A 5,934-nucleotide genomic window follows, 5' to 3' on the forward strand; every position below is an offset into this window, starting at 1 on the left:
GGGGCTTAGATTAAACTTTAGACTCTGCGAATTGTTCTGCAATGGCACACCATTCTCGGCAGGCAGTGGGCACTGTGTTCATTTTACTAAACCATTCATTATGTTATTGTTCCTGTTCACACACTGTCACTACTCTCCTGTGCAACAACTGTGTATGCCATATACAGGCCTGTGTACCCAGAAAAGCTGGTGTCTCATAAAATGTAACTGGTTCATTTCATGCAGTTTTTCATAAATGTTTAAATAAGGAATAAACTAAAAAGGATTAAATATCATTAACTTGATTCTCAAATGCAAGTAATCAGATCAAATAAAATCCATGTTTAGACGAATGTGAGAAGCCCATCCCCTGTGAATAATGAATCAAAATAAAGCAAAGATGAAAAGGAAAAATGACACTTGCTAATTTTTATTCTAGGACAAAAAACAAGTAAATGTTTTAGCAGACAGTTTATGCTTCTGATGTAATTCTGTATGGGGCTTATCTGGAGTTCAGTGGCACTTATTTAGGTATAGGAATGGTTGTTCTGTTAAATAAAATTCCTAATAATTTGAAAAAAAATGTATGCTTCAAATAGAAATACTTATGTCGGTGCTGTATACATTTTTTCTTATCCATCATAGTAAACTCCCCAGTCCCAAGCATCTTTTTTTAGACTAGTTAAAAATTTATTTAGCTGTGCAAATTTAGGACATTGCTCCTAACCTTTGGGCCAAACTTTTGGCCCAAAGTCTAGATGAGAGTCATTACCCAAACATCAGCACATTATCATAATAGTCAGGACATATAATTTGGGGCTCCTACGAGGTACATTTGGTATGTTGAAAGCCCATTGTAAGTGCTCTCACAAAATGGTTGCTATAGATGGATTTGCATATTCACAAAATAATGTCACAGTAGGCAGGGCTGCTCAACACTTGCAGGCAAATTGAAAGTTGCTTTCTATTAATAATCTCTTCCCAGCATGCCCTCTGCCACATCAGCTTTGTCTTTCTCTCTTGTACAACGTGGCACATTTTCAAAGGAAAAAATATGTTGCAGTCACTCAACATTTTTGTCTTCTTGGAATGTGTAATGTATTGAGTAAAGTCTGAGAATTAAGATGCTGAGAACTGTGAAGAAATGGTTAGCTGGCCATGTGGCCAACAAGCCAGACTTCCTGTCTGCAGACTACGTATTATGCATTTAAGTGGGAGAATACTGTGTTCCTATTGGCTGCTGCCTTTAGGCTGAGTGTATAAGTATGGGTGGAGCATTGGTTGTTAGTCTCTGTTTTAACTTGAAAATAAAGAGAGTTGTTTTTCACCTACTGCCTCTTCAATGTCGCATCGAACCAAATATTTAACAGAATGACTATGGGAGCTTCGTGGGGTTCAAAGACATTTCCGGTGTAGTGATTGGACAAACCCACCTTCACACCAGCAAGGCATAACAAACCTTTCCCTTTTTGACATTCATTCAGCCATTCAGCTATATCCATGTAGATATCCTAATCTCGCGTTCCCAGCTGTCTAACTAGACAAAAAGAAAGTTTATTTAGCCTGAAAATTCCAAGCCACAAGTCAGGGGGGGGGGGACAATTCTGGGCTTATCCAACCAATTCTCTTCAAATCTGTACTTTGTGGCTAAATCATGGTGCATAAACCACAGATCCATGCTGAGTCAAACCACATGATGACTTCATGCAACTAGTAAACCCACCCTTAGGTCCCAGAGAAAGGGAAATAGGATTGAGGTTGCAAGGTTGCATATTTCAGGACCACATTTTACAATCCTATTTGAATTTGGCTATAGATTTCTGAACACCACCTATTTACAATTTACCTTCATCTGTGAAAAATACAATTAGGTGATCAAGGCACCCAAAGGTTTCCCACCTTTCCTTTCCTCAAAAAGTGAGATGAAGATGTAAACAATAAAACCCAGTGCTCTTCTTCACTAGGGACTTACAGCACTGCTGATTCATTGTTCAGGCAATATAAAACCTGAATTCATTGTTTTTATCATAGCACATTGATGCTAGAAGATGGTAGAAATAATTTCTGATTAAATGACCCAAATAAGGGAAGGAAAATTGTTCAGTATCTACAATAAAAAAAATCCAGAGTGGCTGAAGTGTCCTCCAGAGAAATGAGTACAGCAAATTTCCTTTGACAGTCGATCAGCAATTAGCTATTGTGCTAATCTGATCTTACAGTTTGATACTGATATCAAAATTATGTATGATAAATAGAGGAGAATTGTTTGCCAGAAGTACTTTTTTTAAAAAAAGAAATCATGAACTAACAAATGTAGTTCCTGGAAACTCAGTGTAAAAGTAAACAGCTTCAAGTAGTCCTGATTGTAAAGTCCCATTACTCAAAATTCTGGATGCCAGACAGCTTAAAATGCTGGACAGAATACTCCCTTCATTACATAAAATTGATAAAATGAGGCTGTTAAAACAAGGCTAAATAAAATATATAGTTTTTATATATTCTCTTTGGGGATGTTATGTCCCACCTGGCCCGGCTCATGCATAAGTTCAAATATGCTGTTCAGGAGCTAACTGAGTTGAATGTAAGAAATAGTCTTATTTCCATATTCTCCAGAATACATGACTCTTTAGAGCAAGACATCATAAGGAGTCTGGTAACACCTTTTCCAACTAACACTATTTCTTAAAAGATACAAGCACTCTATAGAGTTACATCTCAGAAAAGCTCCTGCTTTTTAATAAAATTTGTTAGTTGGAATAGGTGTTACCACACTCATTCTGAGTTTTTGCTACTATAGACTAATACAGTGCTCTTCTTACAATGTTTCCTTAGAATAAGATGTTGAATTAATATATAGCCTATCTCTTTTCTGAGTACTAAAGGGGGCTTTTGCAGGAGTCTGCTTTTTAATCCAAATCTGTACAGGGGGCTGACCCAAGACAGTGTAACCCTAGGAGCTGCATCATTAAAAGGGATCTCCATCTAACACCTTAACCATAATATTCAGAGGTTGTCTGAGTTTCCTCAGATTCTTAGTAATTGTTTCAAGATCTTCAACAGCTAACAGGCATTTAAACCCACTGGTTGGATTGCCGACCAAGTAGGTGGGAGAAAAAAGTGGTTTTGAGATAGTTAGCAGAAAAGCAAGAGAGGTGCATCTTTTTCATATCATAATTCTTTTAATCTTTTTAAAAAATATTAGCTAACTTTTACATTGGTTCTAAAATGGATGCTGCCAGACTTCTTGATCCTCATTTTAGACTTTTCCCAAATCTCTAGCGTCAAGTTCTGAACCTATCAGAGGCTCCTGGTGGGATCCCAGAACTGTCTCTGTGTAGGCACAGAGCACAAAAATGGGTGCGAGTGTGTCCATGTGCTTTCTTTGGACATACATACATTCTTTACATCATCAGAGAGTATTTTCAGTTCACAGTAGGAAAAGCCGTGCGTAAATTGGATGCTGTTCCTTTTGTGTTTTTTTAATCCTCCAAATAAAAGTATACTGTAGATACTTAATCAGTAGCTTTTCTTGCTACAAGTATTATGTAAACATCCGTGTTATTTCCTTGCACAGGAGTGCAGAATTTTAGCTTCTATTCTTTATTGTGAATTCTGGTTGGTCTGCCTGGATTAGTGACAAATACCAAAAAGCAGATTGAATGGGCTCCTCAGAACAAGACTGATCTTGTGCTTGACAGCACAAGTGGCAAATTGCCCTTGAAGGCCCTCATTAAAGTTCACTTAATGCCCTAAAGCAGGGGTAGTCAACCTTGGCTCTTTTATGACTCGTGGACTTCAACTCCCAGAATTCCTGAGCCAGCCCTAAAAGAGCCAAGGTTGACTACCCCTGCGGGCCTAAAGTGAGGGGCTCTTATATTCTATCTGGAAAAGCAGTGGGCTCTTCTTCCTATTCTTCTGGCCACGATTTGGTTTGCTTGCAATATGTTAAATCAATATGGTTGGTGCCTTATGAGAAAAATAAAATGGCAGCAGAATTCTGCTTACTGAGAAATATGGAAATAAAAGAACTATTATTCTAGGGCAGAGGTCCCCAATCTCTTCAGCTCATTGAGTTCTTTGTGAAGTTTCAGATTGTCCATTGTCCTCCAAGCATTCATTATATGAAAATAATTTAATAAATACTACTTTAATAGTACTACAAATAAGAATAATATCAATGATAATGGATAGTCCCATTAATCCTTGGAGGTAAATATTGTCCATTTTGGAAAGCCTTGGTCTAGGTGGATTTACCAAAGTGCAGTAGCTACAATAGCCTGCCTCTTGAGATACTGTAGTTACTGTACTGTAGATATTAAATGTATGAATGCAAGTATGTATGTTAGGATATTTAATTTAGTAGCTGGAACAATGAATACATATGATGGGCCAGAATACAATGGGCCAGAACACACAATTGTAATTGATTGTTTGGAGAGTGCTGGCTCCTGCATGAGGTTATATATTCTATGATTGGTTGCTGTGGGGAAATTTCCCTTTTCCCTGCTTTTTTCTTGTGTGCTGTGTATGTATGCTGTGTATGAGATTTACCTCATGATGTCCCTGTGTTCCTGACTATCTTGTCTGCTGTAAATATAAATGATAAATATATTTATTTATATAAACCTACAAGTTCTTGTCAGTGTCTCTGTCTTCATTTGGACACTTGATACACAATTCCCTGACAATGTGTAATGGTATGTTGGAATGACCTTGGAAGACATGTAGAAGAACAACAGACTAGACAACAGTCACACAAGCAGCAACTGAGCCCAGATAAAGAATAGAGATGTGGCAAGTGTTTCACAAGGGATTTTCTCAAACCGCAAACTGTAAAGGTGTGGGGGGAGGTGGTGGGGAGAAATGTAATTTCAGATTTGCAAGAATCTGTTAATGTAAACTTACAATAAAATAGAAGTACTTCTGGGTGTGCTTTTTGTCTGGAATACTTCACAATATTGACATCAATCTTGCAAGTCTGAAAGTATCTCTTCTCCCCCTCCCTTGATTTACAGTTCAAGAAACTAGGGAGGGACCCTTCTGAGATGTTTGCTACACCCACCTTCTTCTGCAGACTCAACTACCCCTTGTCTGATCATTGTCTAGTCTTCAGCTCTCCCATGTGTTTCCCAAGGCCATTCCTGCATACCAATACACTATGTGCTGATTTTAAACTTTTAATCCCTATGTAGCCAATTTCCTTAGTATGTCAAGGATCATTCTGTCCAAGCCCAATTTCTACGATTTTGAGAACAATGTTGATTCCAAACATAAGGGATGTAGGACCATTACCTGTTCATCTTGAAGTTCCAAAAAGCTTTGGGTTATTCAGTTATGTGTCTAGAAATACTTGGACAGATGTAGTTTTCAATAATCAATGTCTGAATTTGGTTTAACATTTGTATTTCATTCATATACTTTTTCATTCCAAATCAATCTGAAAGTATTTTAAAACAAACATCAATGCAAAAATACATCTGGGAGGGCCCTAACCATAACCAGACAGAGTGGATGGCCACAGAGTGTGATGTTCTTCCTTGTCAGAGAAACCACAGAACGCTCTCCTAAGGGACAACTAGGAGCTCCCATACTTCTAGAGGAGTGAAGATATACCAGTTTATTTGTAACATCATACGCTTCTTCAGGATTAAGTTTACTTTTAGATTGCCTTTCAAATTACTTTTCTTTCTTATAGTAAACCCTCTTTTAAGTTTTATACTATATGGTTATTTTTAACTGTTCTTATTTCACTACTGATGGTTTTATATAAGATGGCTTTATTGTATTTTTATGAGCCACTCTTGGCACCTCCAGGAGGTAGAAGAGAACTATTGAATCAAAGCATTCATAAATGATGTTTCATTCACACCTAGTCTTAAATTTTTATAGGACTAATTTAGTACTTTAAGAGCCAGTTTGTGGTAGTGGTGAAGGCACCAGGCTAGAAACTGGGAG

Source organism: Protobothrops mucrosquamatus, unplaced genomic scaffold, assembly GCF_001527695.2.
Source record: "Protobothrops mucrosquamatus isolate PMUCROS unplaced genomic scaffold, P.Mucros_1.0 scaffold2254, whole genome shotgun sequence".
Taxonomy (NCBI): Eukaryota; Metazoa; Chordata; class Lepidosauria; order Squamata; family Viperidae; genus Protobothrops; species Protobothrops mucrosquamatus.